Source organism: Cyprinus carpio, chromosome B7 (assembly GCF_018340385.1).
Source record: "Cyprinus carpio isolate SPL01 chromosome B7, ASM1834038v1, whole genome shotgun sequence".
NCBI classification, from domain to species: Eukaryota; Metazoa; Chordata; class Actinopteri; order Cypriniformes; family Cyprinidae; genus Cyprinus; species Cyprinus carpio.
Genome location: NC_056603.1, coordinates 8,798,277 through 8,813,275, shown reverse-complemented (window position 1 = coordinate 8,813,275; position 14,999 = coordinate 8,798,277). Strand labels below are relative to the sequence as shown.

Genomic DNA, 14,999 nt, shown 5'->3' with positions numbered 1-14,999 from the left:
CTTCGCTGACAGCTATTAAAGATCAGGCTGGGATTGCAAAGGGTGTCCTGGGATTTCAAGTCACACGGCTTCTGCCACCCGGGTCGGTCAGCTGTTGTAGCTGGGCCAAAGTGTCACATGCTGGATGTCTGTAGGGAGGGGAGAGAGAAAGAGAGAGAGGGGGGTATGGTATTTCCCTCTCTCCCTGCTTGGTAAAGGGTAATTTAAAGATACATTCCTTCCTTCCATATCCTATGCCCCCATTCCTCTCTCTCTTTTTTATGTCTCTCTTGCTCTCATAGCTGACTGCTGACCCCATGTGTTGGCTCAATCTCTTGCAAATTTTCATTTTCATAGATATGTTAACAAGATTACTCTCATTTGAGTAATTTTTACAATTTAATTAAAATATCCCACTGATTAGCAGCACTCCAAGGCCTCGAGATCATGTCACCTGTCCTTTGTATCGTCCAATATTTATGGTCTGGAATTATATTCAAGGATAGTTAACCATTCAGAACTGAATTTAGAATGTCTTGTAAATTTGAATTTAATCAAATTTAAATTGATAGAGCAATAGCAAACAGGATGTAGAATAGTAGAATCTGAATGAAAAGGAAGTGGAATTAAAATTGTAATTACTTTGTTTGAAAAGTTTGAAAGGCCTTATGGAGGGATGAACTCATCTTGCTCATTGTCAAATATAACAAATCATTGTACAAGTTCTGTAATTTTACAATCCAGTTCCCTCATTTGGATTTATGTCCAGTCAGCTGTGTTGAAGCTTCTTTGAATTATTTTAATTCGAGCCGGAATGCAAACTTATCCTCAACTCAAAGTCAGCTGTCACTGGAGGCTCAAGAGATGGAATATCCTAATACGTGTGTCCTGTGTGAGAGGACAGGTTCAACTGTACCTCTGCTCCCTCCAAACACTGCCAGTAAATCCCTCCCTGTTGACTCAGATATCAATAACCACACTCTTACTGTGCAAGAAGAAAATGCATGGCTGTAAATGTAGTTGACAGAGCAACTAAAAGTGCATATGAAACCCATTCTTTTCCTATTGTTCATTCCCTATTGAAACAATTAATAGGTCATGCTTTTTTATTATTACATTTTTAAAATACATTTTAAATAAGTTTAGTTTAGTTTGTGCATGCATATTGGAAGCTTGAAAATCAGCAGACACAAACTAAAAGCTGGAGTCTTATAACCTGCTTCATGATAAATGAGATGGACTGCAGGTTAGATAGAAGTTCAGGGTGAACAGTGTGTCCTGGTTACATTTGTGAAATGAAATCAAATATATATATTTAGATTTGGACTAGAAGCACCCAGCCCAAAATTGTGATCATGAACAAGAAGCATGAAATTCTGGTATTCAGTATAAAAATGCTGTATCGCACATATCAGTGCGATCGGGAGTTTCACAGGAGGGCGAAAAAAATCCCCATCAAGATCTCACTCGTGTTCAAGCTGCTTGCTTTGAAAGTGACGTCGCTTTGCTATTAACAACAGACAACGGACCTTGTTTTGTGTGCAATTTTTCACTAAAATGTCATTAATGTGATCGCAGTGTGGAAAAAGGTGCTGGAAAAACAGCAAAGCTCTCAAACCAAAAGAGCACATTAGACAGACAAGATACTGTATTGATTCTTAGTAGATATACAAATGTCAAAGTTTGGGTGAAACACTGGTGTGTGTGGCAACACTGTTGACACCTAAAGTGTTTGCACTAAATATAACACATAATAATACACACAATAAAACTGCGGAAGGATAGGCTCTGAGAAGAGGCACTATTATTGTCACCTGTTAATGTACTTGTCAAGTAGTGCCATCAGAGACAGGCTTAGCACCTGGTTATGATAACCTTTCTGACATGATGGGATTAATTTAAGTACTGACACACTACATAGAGAACAAAGAGGGCTAGAGGTAGTGTATAGTAGGAAAAAATTAGATGAAAACTATTGCGTCATTGAGGTCAGATGATCATAGTCAAATTCATTAGATATTGGTGATTTATCTCCTGTATTCAAACTGGAATATGAGAAACATTAGATCTTTGAGGGTTGTGACTGAGTAGTTCATCATACAGTTTATGTTGTATAATTCATTAATTTCTCAATATATGATAAATTATTATTTTTTTTTTACCAAAGCAGATTGTCTCGCTTTTTGTGTTGGTTCCATGTTGTTTTTTAAGCTTATATGTTTGAGAAATTTGTATGTGTATCACTGTTGGTGTGATTTTTTTCCCCCTCTTTGCAGCTCCTAAATTGTCTGTCTGCCCACAAAACAAGAACAAACTAGCAGAGTAAGTCTCAAAATCTTCTAAGGTTGTTTTGAAATGTAAAGGTATGCCATTATACTATGTATCATGGTGGCTCTATACATTGTAAAATGTCTATATGCATAACTGTGTGCATAGTTTCTTATGCAACAACATTTATGAAATGGTTGGAGATACCATTTATTTATAGCCATCTATCTATTCAACCATAGTAAAATCACCACCTGCAGAGCAAAAATGATGCTGAAATGAGAAAATGTTTTTATTGACTATAATTTTCATATGTAATTTAAATTTGTCATACACAAACGCACTGAAAAAAAATGCTGATGGAAAATACCAAATAATACATTTAGATAAGTTTATGCCCAAAACAAGTGAAAAAAAAAAAAAAAATTAGATATTTCTATACACTTTAAACACAAATTTTGACTTGTTTTAAGGAAATTTTGGCTGGAAACCAAGACGTAAACTGTATTTATTTGTTTATTTCTGTCACAACAGAAGTAACAGAGGTAAAGTACATATCAGGTTAGATAGGAAGTATGGTGATGAATTCAACATCCAAAAAATTGTATTTGATTTGTATTTTTGACAATTAAGTTGCGTGATTAGTGTTGGTTAAAAGGCGTTGTGTAAAATGCTGTGGAATCCAAATAATTGATCCATTCATTTGAGTCACACTTTTATGTGAAAAGAACTTAATCCTTGTCTGTAAAGACAACTAATATAATTTTTATTCACTTTAAGTCTAACATTTTAGAATGAAAACGTGTGATCAGTGTTAGGTTTGATTACATCAGTCCCTCTGAAATCTCTAAACTGAATAGAATTGCACAAGTGGGCGTTCAGTTCCAGCAGCATTTGAATATAATTATTTCAGGCATAAAACTATATCAGATCTCTTAGGTGCCCCAGAAACATCTTTGACCAGGTTAACACAAACCTTGTCAGCGTGAGGAACGCCAGATACATCCTCTCAAGGTTTCTGAAAACACTCGACCAGGTTAGTGGGCCACTTTTGAGGTGTTATTGGACTGTGTTTACACCATGTCATCCATGTGAAATTGAAAAGCAACTCATCATAATTATTATTATTATTGTGAGCCCTGCTTTTCAATCTATTGCTTTTATATTAAAAATTGGAAATTGTTTTTAGCATCATTTCTCTCTATTTTTTTTAGGTTTTGGCAAAAGCAGTTTGGATGAAAACATGAACACCACTATCTCTGTCAACCGAACGTCCTGCCTTTATGAATGTTTTGACTCTTACCCAGGGATTATCATAGCACTGAGCTCTTTACTTCTAGACGTAATTTTCTTTTTGCCTTTACATTTCTGGATCCTTTTCATGTGCTTCAAACAGCTGACTAAAGGGAAGGGCATTCCACCTACTGATTACTTTACAGTTGTCTTGTCTGTAATGGAGATTATCGCATTCTTAGGCTTTTTTATGAGTATTATTTCACTTGTTTTTGAAATTTCCTGGACCATGTACATAGCTATGTTCTTGCTTGGGAAATATCTAATTGGACGGCCCATAATGAACTGCTTGATTTGTCTGGAGCGCCTCGTTGCTGTCGTCTATCCCATGGTTTTCCACAGGTTCAGCACTCTGAGGCTCAGATGCGTGTGTGTTGTGATGGCCTGGCTGGTGACCTGGTCTTTTGGAGCATATGCCATTTTCACTTTTCCACTAATCCCACTGAAAGTCTACAGTATCCTTCTCACAATCTGCCTCTTGTTCATCACTGCCTGTAGTTTAGGAGTGCTGAAAGCTCTGCTTAAACCCGGTCCTGGAGATAAAGAGAAAGAAGGGATGTGCAATAAGAGAAAGAGGAACTTCTGGGCCATAACACACATTCTAGTTCAGTTATTTTTGTCCTATTTCTTATTGTTGGTAACTATATTTATAAAGGCAGACATTCCATATGACACTTTTTGTTTGATGACAGGCATTAGCATGTGGTTTCTGAGACCAAGTAGTGCAACACAACCCATCTTGTATTTGTCCAAGTACAACAAACTGCCATATTTCAAAAAAACATAAACAATATTCTTTTAAATGATGATTTATGTAGGTGAAAGATGAAAAACATGGTTAATGACATTAATCCTTTTTTTTTTTTTATTATTATTTTACAAATATTTGTTGTATAAAGATGAGACCTGTTAACTTATTTTCCCTCATGAACTGGGGTCACGAGTGAAAATAACACATATAACAGATTGTGTTTCCTGTGTACCTTGTAAACATTGTGTAAACATTTTTTAAATCTAAAGGTTTTGTATGGTAATGACACTTGATACTTTTTTGAATAATATTGATAAATAGAACACTACCATTGTTTTCATAGAGCATGGGTGGCAGAGATAAATAGTCTGATCATTTGAATATGTCTCTCATCATTGTGATGGCTCATGTAAATGGCATTACTTCATACATCAACATCTGTTTTGAAAACATTGCTAGTGCTACTGAACTTAATATTGTGCTTTATCTAATGTAGAAATTGGGCTAAAACATTAAAACATTTATTCTATAGAGTTAGCAACCTATGAGAACTGTATAATAATGCAGAAATGATGTAAATTACTGTACATAATGCAGCATGTCATGTTCAGTTTACACATAATAAACTTTTTCAAACAACTCTTCAGTTCTTCATTATATTTGTACCATCTCTGAAGGGTTTGCAACTATGCGCCTCTCTTTTTATTTAAACCTTCAAAGTGGAAAAAATGTGCTTAAATTTGGTTCCGCAAAGCAAAATTAAGACTATATTATTTCTAGTACCAAACAACAATTTTTTTTTTTTTTTTTTTTTTTCATGTATCTATAGGTAAACAATGCAAAATTATTCTATATGTTCTTCTCCAGTTTCTTCACAGCCCTCTTTTAATATGGATGAGAGGAGTGGCTATCACACAGACATGTACTGTATTTCTACACACTGTATCCTCACAACACCCTTACAGACTGCACAGATATACATGTGTGAGTATGTGAATTGATTTTTATTTTCTATTTGAAATATCAAACATCTATCACAGATTGTGAAGTTTTTGGAGTATGTTGTTGTGGTGTATGCTTTATCATGAAGATGCTGTATTTTTTAAATTTCACCTATTGCCTATGGGATTAATAATGCAATTTAACCATTAATGTATTTGATATAAACTTATGAACTGATTTAATTTAACAGATGCAAACAGAAAATTAAGGATGCACTTCTGAGCAAATATGGGAGTGAGCAACACTATGGATTTATCTAACTGCACCCTCCGATTTAAAAGGAACTTTACTGATGATCCATTTTATGAGTGCATGGACTCTTATCCGGGAAATATTCTCACTGCCATCAGCTTACTGTTCAACACCGTCATTTTCTTGCCTGTGAACTGCTGGATTCTGTGGCTGGTGACGAAAAGTGTCGCGTCCTCAGACTTTGTCATTTTGAATCAGTCTGTTGCTGAGGTCATTAATGGGGTTTCTCTCATTACTTTTGTCTTAGGTGCTTTGCTTAATAAGAAAGCTCTTATTCTTATCTCTATTTTCCTGTGCAGTACATATCTGGTGGGTCGACCGCTCTTTCAAACCGTTTTCTGTGTGGAGCGATACCTGGCTGTGGTCCATCCACTGGTTTACCTGAAATACAAAAAAAACCCTAAGATGAAACTGCCTTTAGTTGTGCTTGTCTGGCTGATTATCCTGCCGTTTGGATTTTATATTGTGAATTCTTACCCGAAAATGCCTGTATGGCTTGCAATGGGACTGTTTCTAGCAATATTAGTTGTGTGTTCATCTTGCTCTGTCATGATTCTGTGGGTTTTAAAGAGACCCAAGCCAGGGAATGGAGAGAAAGCAGAAGTACATCAACAGAAGAGAAAGGCTTTTGTAGCTGTCACAGTCATCTTGATCACACTGGTGTTTGGCTATGGGACAGTCTCATGGGTTTTTGTAATGAGGGATCAACTTCCATACCACACTTATTGTTTAGTTCTAGGTTTAAGTTGGTTCACGGTTTTGCCAAGCGCAGCAGTTCAACCTTACCGCTACCTGTCAAAAGTGCATAAAGTATATTTTGTGCTGAACTTCTTGAGGAATGTTCTTGCAAAATTTTGTAGCAAAATGTCATTTTAAAATATTGTCCGTTCACTAAATTAATAGTTGTGATCAGTTCATGCAGAATACAAATGGATTTTAGCAATAACTTTGCAAATCCAGTGTCTCGGTGATTGATCCACTAAGAAAGTGTCACAATATGTTTTCTTTTCTTTTTGAACAGTAAATCTGTTAGTTCATTATTTCAGGCCTGACAACTTCTTCCTGTGTAATTTTATTGCTTGAAAATTGTATCGGTTTGGATACACTTATGTGATGACGTTTATATAGTTTTAAGCATGGCTTACATGCCTAAACATATTTGGGGCCACTATATGTACTATTATCTGAGCCTTTCTAATTTGGCATTAGGATAATATCTAGGTATTTCTTTAAACTTAAATTTCTTAAAACCTGATTAAGTTTTTTATACGTTCTGAAATATTTGATTCTGATTGGTCAGTCACGGAGAATGCAGATGAGTATTATGAAAAAATTGCAACTCAAACCTGTATTTAATGATACATTTATAAAAAAATAAACTTTTAAATGAAATGATGCCTAGACTGTGTAACAAGAAGGTCAAGGGAAGCAAGAGGAAACAAGGATCTAAATGCAGCGTTTAATCAATTAAAACAAACTAGGAAATCAATCCAGGAGAACTGAAAACATGTATAACTACTGACCATGACTCAAAGGGAAACCAGGGCTCAAATACACACACACACACACACCTGTTGAAACAATCAAAAGAACCAATGATCAAATAAACTATACTGGACTACAAACTGTCACTGTTAACTGAGATGCAAGAGCCACAACATAAAAGTCCAAACATAACACTTAACTGGGAAGATGTGACATTATATAACAGAGCACTTCATGCACAAACTAATTTGAGACAGAATTATTTTTTAAATTAATATTTGTAGATATTTTTATTTGAAAATTAAACACATATCAAGCTTTTTCTGATTCTGAAAAGAAATACAAGTGTATTTTGTAGGAGAACAACTGATACTGTACCTTCCCACAGAACAATATTTTATATACGATTTTGGCACTAAACAGAGACACTTAGATTTTTAAAGACATATCACAAAAAAAATTTTGCATTGAAAAATATTACAAATGAATCCATTTATGATCATCTCTGACAATCGGCATGTTTTTGATGCAAGGTAACCTGTTGATTTGTGACAGGTAGGGTATGTTTGAATGGCACTGTTAGGCAAAAGGGTTCACCAATAGTCTCTTTGGTAACTTTCGTTTGCAGTTCTGTTATACAACAAAAGCATTTTTTGACTGCTGCAGTTACCTAACATCTCACAGTGTATTAGAGGTGTGGCCATCAGAACAATATATACAGTATAACAAATAAAAGCTCACAATGCACTTCAGGCTGCCATATGCATGTAAAACTATCAGTGTGTAAGTACAGTGGGTTTCTTTCTCAAAGCAAGTGAATATTCGTTTTATTATCTAGTAAAAAGGGAGTTTATCAGTTTATCTGGTATGATCTTAAACACTGCTTCCTGGATTATTTACTAATAGTGTGGTACTAATATGCTGTGGTAATATAATGTATCTAAAATGGATGTTCACATTTTCTGCTAAATGTGCGAGATTAACAGTTTGTGGCTTTATTTGAAATAATCTGACCATTCCTGAAATGATATATGCAAAATATATGTTTAGACTATATTTTCCCCCCTATTTCTTACCAGGGCAAATCTCACTGAATATGGAAGAGAACAGCACTGTTGACTTTTTATCCAATTGCATCTCTCAATCTGGAAGCAACTGTTCTGGTGATCCATTTTTTGAGTGCATGGACTCCCATCCGGGAAACGTTTTCACTGGCTTCTATATAGTGCTGAACGTCGTCCTTTTTCTGCCTCTATACTGCTGGATTCTGTGGCTGGTGTGGATCAGTAAAGGTGTTGTATGGTCAGACTTTGTAATTTTGAACCTGTCTGTTTCTGAGATCATTTGTGGGATTGCCCTCACTAGTTTTCTGTCAGGTGCTTTGCTTAATAAGAAAGTTGTCATTCTCATCTCTAATTACCTGTGCAGTACATTTCTGGTAGGTCGACCGCTCTTTCAAACCATTTTTTGTATTGAGCGCTACCTGGCAGTGGTCCATCCATTGGTTTATCTAAAATACATGAAAGCTCCTAAAGCTAAAGTATTATCTGTTGGGCTGGTCTGGCTGATCATCATGATCTTTGGATGGCATAAAATGCATTCCTACCCCAAAATCCCTGTATGGCTATACTTGGGTATAAATATGGGAACGATAGTTGCATGTTCATCTTGCTCTTTCATGATTCTGTGGGTTTTGAAGAGACCCAAACCAGGGGAAGGAAAGGAGAAAGAAACAGCGTGTCAGCTGAAGAGAAAGGCTTTTTTAGCCGTCACAGTCATCTTGATCACAATGGTGTTTGGCTATGGGGCAATCTCATGTGTTATTATGCTGAGGGATCAACTTTCATACAATATTTTTTGTTTAGTTCTAGGTTTAAGTTGGTGCACCATTTTGCCAAGTAGTGCCATTCAACCATACCTCTACCTGTCAAAAATCAACAGGTTGCCTTGCATCAAAAACATTTAATGTCACAATGTCATAAATGGGAAACAGACTTTTCTGTTTTTAGATTGCAAAAGCTAAGCAAAAGATCGCAGAAAATGTGTTTATTTTTGTGAAATATGTCTGTCACTTAGTTATTTTTGTATAGTTATTCATAAGAAAACATGCTTAAAATTGAACACGTTCTGAATCATAATATCGGTTTCATTCATTTTAAATATAAATATAATTTGGATGTCTGTCTTATATACTACTCTATTTTATGCTCTGTTATACAGTATAATTTTATCTTGTATTTGTATAGTTCTTGACTCTTCTTAGTTTGCTGTTTCCTGTGCTGGTGCCCGAGTCCTTTGTTGTTATTTTGTTCATTGGCTCTTTTGATTGTATGAAAGCTATAGCTATAGTGCAGATATATGTCAATGTACAGTATGTTTATTCTTTAAAATGTGTTCTAAATTACACACTGTCTGCTGTATACACCAAATAAACTTCACTGTGGCCATCACAATATGACACCGTCCTAAATCCATCAACACACTACAGGCTGCGCACATACATGTGCAACTATTCATACGTGAGTATGTGTGTGGACTTTCTTCACTTCTCATTGCAAAAAAATGGAACCTGTTGCTTTAAATCTGTCTGTGATAAATTATGAAGGCATTAAATAGGCTTAATTATTTCTAAAAATGATCAGCTTATGTTGTAGGATCTAAAGAATAATTTTTCCGTGTTAGTGTCTGTATTTTAATGGTAATTATCTGAAACTGATAATTAGTTTTCTTGTTATATGTTCTAAACCTTTGAAAACGAGATGAAACATCTTGTGGCTTTGTTTGCATTGACCATTTATACACATTTATACAGCTTGAAAGCATTGCATATGTATAAAAGATATGTCTTTGACCCTTACTTCATAGATAACAATGAGTAATCTGACCAAACATACCAGTAAACAGCACCTGCCTGTCAGGAAGTGTCAGAACTGTTCTGGTGTTCAGTTTTTTGAGTGCATGGACTCCTATCCAGGAAATTTTATTACTGCATCATACTGCTGACTCTGCACTGATGGATTCTGTGGCTGCAAAGAAATACAAGTGTCACATGTTCAGACTTTGGGAATTTGAACCAATCTGTTTCTGAGATCATTAGTGAGATTTCCCTCACTGTTTTACTGACAGGTACTTTGATTAATAAGAAAGTAGTTATTCTCATCTCTAGTTACCTGTGCAGTACATATCTGGTGGGTCGACTACTATTTCAAGCCTTTTTCTGTTTGGAGCAATACCTGGCTGTGGTCCATCCACTGGTTAACCTGAAATACACAAAAGATACTAAAAGTAAAGTGACATTAGCTGGACTGATCTGGCTGATAGTTCTGATGTTTGGATGGTATCTTGCCGATTCCTACCCTAACATAGCTATATGGCTTTCCATGGGAATGGATCTAGCGATGTTAGTTGTATGCACATCTTGTGTTATGATTTTGTGAGTTTTGAAGAGACACAAGCCAGGGGACAGACAGAAAGAAGGAGCACATCAACTGGAGAAAAAAAAAGGCTTTTGTGGCCGTCACAGTCATCTTGATCACACTGGTGTTTGGCTATGGGACAGTCTTGTGTTATTACACCGAGGGATCAACTTTCACACCACACTTATTGTTTACTTGTAGGTCTAAGTTGGTGGACCCTTTTGCCTTACCTTACCTTACTGTCAAAAGTGGACATGTTGCCATGCATCAGAAACTTTTAGTGTGTTAGTCCCAGGTGTTAGTAATGTGACCTTTGTATGTTACTTTTGTCAACAGGTGGTCTATAGGCTTGGTGGAAAATTACTATAGAAGGCACAAACCCACAGTGTCATCAGTTTCAGTTCATTTGAATGTAGTGCAGTCTGTAGTGACAAGCTCTTTACATTGGCACATCAGTGTTTTTCTTTTGGGAAAATTATCGGACATTGATTTGCCTGAACTGGGTTTCATGTGTGCGCTGTATTTTCCATCATTAAAAATCAGAACTAGCCGTGCCTGATTTGTGAATGATCTTTAGAGTTGTTGTTTTTTCCATGAATTAGCCAAACACCTAAGCAAAACTGCTGGGTTTTCCAGTAATACTTTTTTAAATGAGCTTAAGAGCTGCAAAATTTAAAAATGGATATAACATAAATATGGATTCATATTGTTTTAGCCTATTCATTTATATATTTTTTAAATTTACCTTATTATTATATATAATATTTAACTTTGTATGGGAGTTTTTTCTTAAAATATACATTACTTAGAAATTCAAAAATATTCTTATAAATATAGGGATGCCTAAAAATTGACTACTGAGTGTAATTAATTAGAGTGAGGATAAGAAGCTGTGAGACACTGAATGATAAATTTAATCTGCATGTGAATCAGGGACGTTTCCTCTGAGGAGGCAAGGGAGACAGTGCCTCTTTAAAAAAAATCCATCATGAATCAGGAAAAAAAAAAATATATATATATATATATATATATATATATATAAATATATATAAATATATATAAATATGTGGATAACAACAATAAGCTCTGAACATTGGATTAACATCCTATCACAAAGCACAAACAAATGCGATAGCATCCACTCAATGCATGCCACACAGTGCATGCCTGTCTCTGTGTGAATGAATGGTGCGGTTTCGTCCGATATACAAACTCACACTTGCTGCGTTTTCAGTGTCTGCGGCTCAATATGAGGACATGAACTGATCTCCAGAGCTGTTCACAATATTTTATCACTATATATCACTTCAGTGATATTTTTTTCAAGGTTTGATTGTTGAATCAAAAAATATTTAAATACTTGTGAGAAATCATTAATGTTTATCAAGCTAGGATAGTGAAAAAAGTGCCACCATGATTATATTTTATAACTCTCTCTCTCTCTCTCTCTCTCTCTCTCTCTCTCTCTCTCTCTCTCTCTCTCTCTCTCTCTCTCTCTCTCTCTATTTCTGTATTTATTTATTTATTTGGAATATATGAAACAAGTAGCTCTCTGGACTATTTTATCTCCCCAGGGAGCTCTCACTCACAAAAAGGTTGGAGACCAATGTTTATATGAGAAATGTACATGATTTCTTATGAAGTATAGCTAAATATTCATTCTTTTATTCTACTAAAATAGATGATAATATAAATAAAGTCAAATAATAGAAATGTATGTGGTGTGTTAATGTATTATCTGCTAATAGTATTAATTGGTGCAATTTAATGGCTGATTTTTTGTGGCTTTATTTTGACTAATTTGACTAATCATTTTTAAAATGATACACAATAAGCATGCGTCACGTGTCCCCTGTCAGTGTTCTCCCTCACTCTGCTCACAGTTCCTTGATTATTGCCTGCACCTGCACCATGTCAGCAGCCTCATCATCTCCAGCATATAAGCACACACTTCTCACTACTCGTTAGTATACGGACTGCTTACCTGTCTACTGGCCTTCTGCGATTACTCCAGTGATCTTCTTCTGCGATATACTCCAGTGTTTCCCCTGTCTCCACAACCCTCCATCGTTTGTCTAATCATTCAAGTGTCCAATACTAAGAAGTGTGTTCATTCCATCGGATTCATGATCTCCACCAGCAACTACGGTTAAGCTCATTATTCTCCAGTATTGCCTTGCTCTATTGCTCTTGCCCATTGCTACTCACCTGCATTCCTTGAATAAAGATCTGTGTTGTTTGCACATAATCCTGTCTTGTAGCTCCATAACACTTGCTTGTACAAAATATGTATGGAATTATTTTACCCGGCCTTATTTGATATAGAAAATAAAAGAAAATCTAGCTGAATATGGGAGTAAACAGCACCGTTGATTGTTTATCCAATTTGATGGGAACCTTTCAATCTGGAAGCAACTGTTCTGGTGAACCGTTTTATGAGTGCATGGACTCCTATCCAGGAAACGTTTTCACTGGCTTCATCTCACTGTTGAACTGTGTTCTTATGCTGCCTGTGAACTGCTGGATTCTGTGGCTGTTGAGGAGAATGGCAGGTGTTGCATCTTCAGACTTTGTCATATTGAATCAGTCTGTTGCTGAGATCATTAGTTCGATTTCCCTCTGTACTTCTTTCTTGAGTGTTTTGCTTAATACGAAAGCTCTTACTCTTACCTGTATTTTCCTGAGCAGTACATTCATGGTGGGTCGACCGCTCTTTCAAGCCTTTTTCTGTGTGGAGCGATACCTGGCTGTGGTCCATCCACTGGTTTACCTGAAATACACAAAAGATACTAAAAGTAAAGTGACATTTGTTGGACTGGTCTAGCTGATAATCATGATTTTTGGATGGCATTTTGTGAGTTCCTACCCTAAAATGATTACGTTGTTTTGCACGGGATTGGTCGTTGTGACGTTATTTGTGTGTTCGTTTTGTTCTCTGATGATTTTGTGGGTTTTGAAGAGGCCCAAGCCAGGGGACAGAGAGAAAGCAGGAGCACATCAACAGAAGAGAAAGGCTTTTGTAGTCGTCACAGTCATCTTGATCACACTGGTGTTTGGCTATGGGACAATCTCATGTGTTATTCTGCTGAGGGATCATCTTTCATACCACACTTTTTGTTTTGCTCTAAGTTTAAGTTGGTGGACCCTTTTGCCAGTTGGTGCAGTTCAGCCTTACCTGTACCTGTCAAAAATGGCCAAGTTGCCATGCATCAGAAATGTTTAAAGCAACACTATTTAATAAACAGAACTGCACGCATCCTGCGGAAGAACATTCTAACCGGAGCTATTTCTCCAAGTTTATGTCTATGGTGACTCACGCAGGTATGTGTTACTCCACAGCGGTGACGACCCGAACAGGCTATAGTAGTCCAAAAATAATCACTTATTATAAATGTACCGTAGTGATTTGGGATAATACAAAAAGGCAGTTTGGTAGATTAATTTATGATGTACTTGCTCATTATATACATTTAGCAAATTCTGAACACAGAAAAAGTTGCATAGTGCTGCTTTAATATTATGTTGTCTGATATAGATTGTTTGTTGATATATGCTTTATATACATATTTTGGATTAACCGGGTCAAATGCATTAGGTTTAGTTACAAATTGTTAGCAAGATTTTTTTTTTTTCCACTTACATATTTATATAATTTTCCAGAAGACGTCCGCTTATATTTCAATGTGCATTTTAATAACCTGAGTCTTTGTTGTCTGAATATGTTATCTGTTATAATTACCCTGATCATTTTAATTAAAATAATGTTTTAAATACAACTACTCCATTTGTTGGATTCATATAAAATCTCAGTGGTTATCAAACGCCATGACACCATTTATTCCTGTTAACTTTTGGCAGCATGTGGTTTGTAGGCTTGCTGGAAACACAGAGCGCACAAACCCACAGTGCCATCAGTTTTAGTTCATTTGAATCCAGCGTAATCTATAGTGACAACCTATTTGAACTGTCACATCAGTGTTTATTATATTGGCAGGAAATACATTTTAGTCCATTACATATGCAATTCAATGTGCTATTTAAAATCCTGTTTTACCATACATTGTAAATGTATTGCAATGTATAATCTGTACCTTGAATTGTTACCTAAGAGAAGCTCAAATTCCATCAAAATAAGTAGTAAAATAACATTTAAAACTGCAGACCCATATGATCCATTTGGATAAAGGGAGAGATTATTATAACATCATAAAAACAACATCCTCACAACACGTAACATGCTTCATGGACATAAAGTTCAACTATTCATGTGTGAGTATGACAGCTGATTTTCTTTAAAGCATGTATATTAATAATGAGGAGTAAATAAAATGTATTTGGTATAAATTTGCATGACTTACACTTATCTACCAGTGTACTATAGAAAAGTACTCATGCAAAACACACTGTGTTCCCTTTTCTTTTTTCTTTCTGTTCTTTTCCATACAGGAAAGAAAGGGAAATCTGAGCAAATATGGCAGTGAACAACACTACGTACTTTCTCTCCAATTGTACCTCACAGTCTACAAGCAACAGTTCTGGTGTTCAAATATTTG

The 14,999-nt window shown here is 35.7% G+C and overlaps 1 long non-coding RNA gene across 1 annotated transcript; it reads right to left on the bottom strand.

Annotated features, from left to right (window-relative positions):
- Positions 1–12,727: 12,727 nt before the first annotated feature.
- On the bottom strand, positions 12,728–13,668 carry LOC122137862. The gene is made up of 3 exons (XR_006155097.1): positions 13,313–13,668; positions 13,117–13,216; positions 12,728–12,979 (listed from the first exon to the last, which is right to left on the bottom strand). It is a non-coding gene; the product is annotated as an uncharacterized LOC122137862 (long non-coding RNA).
- Positions 13,669–14,999: the final 1,331 nt, after the last annotated feature.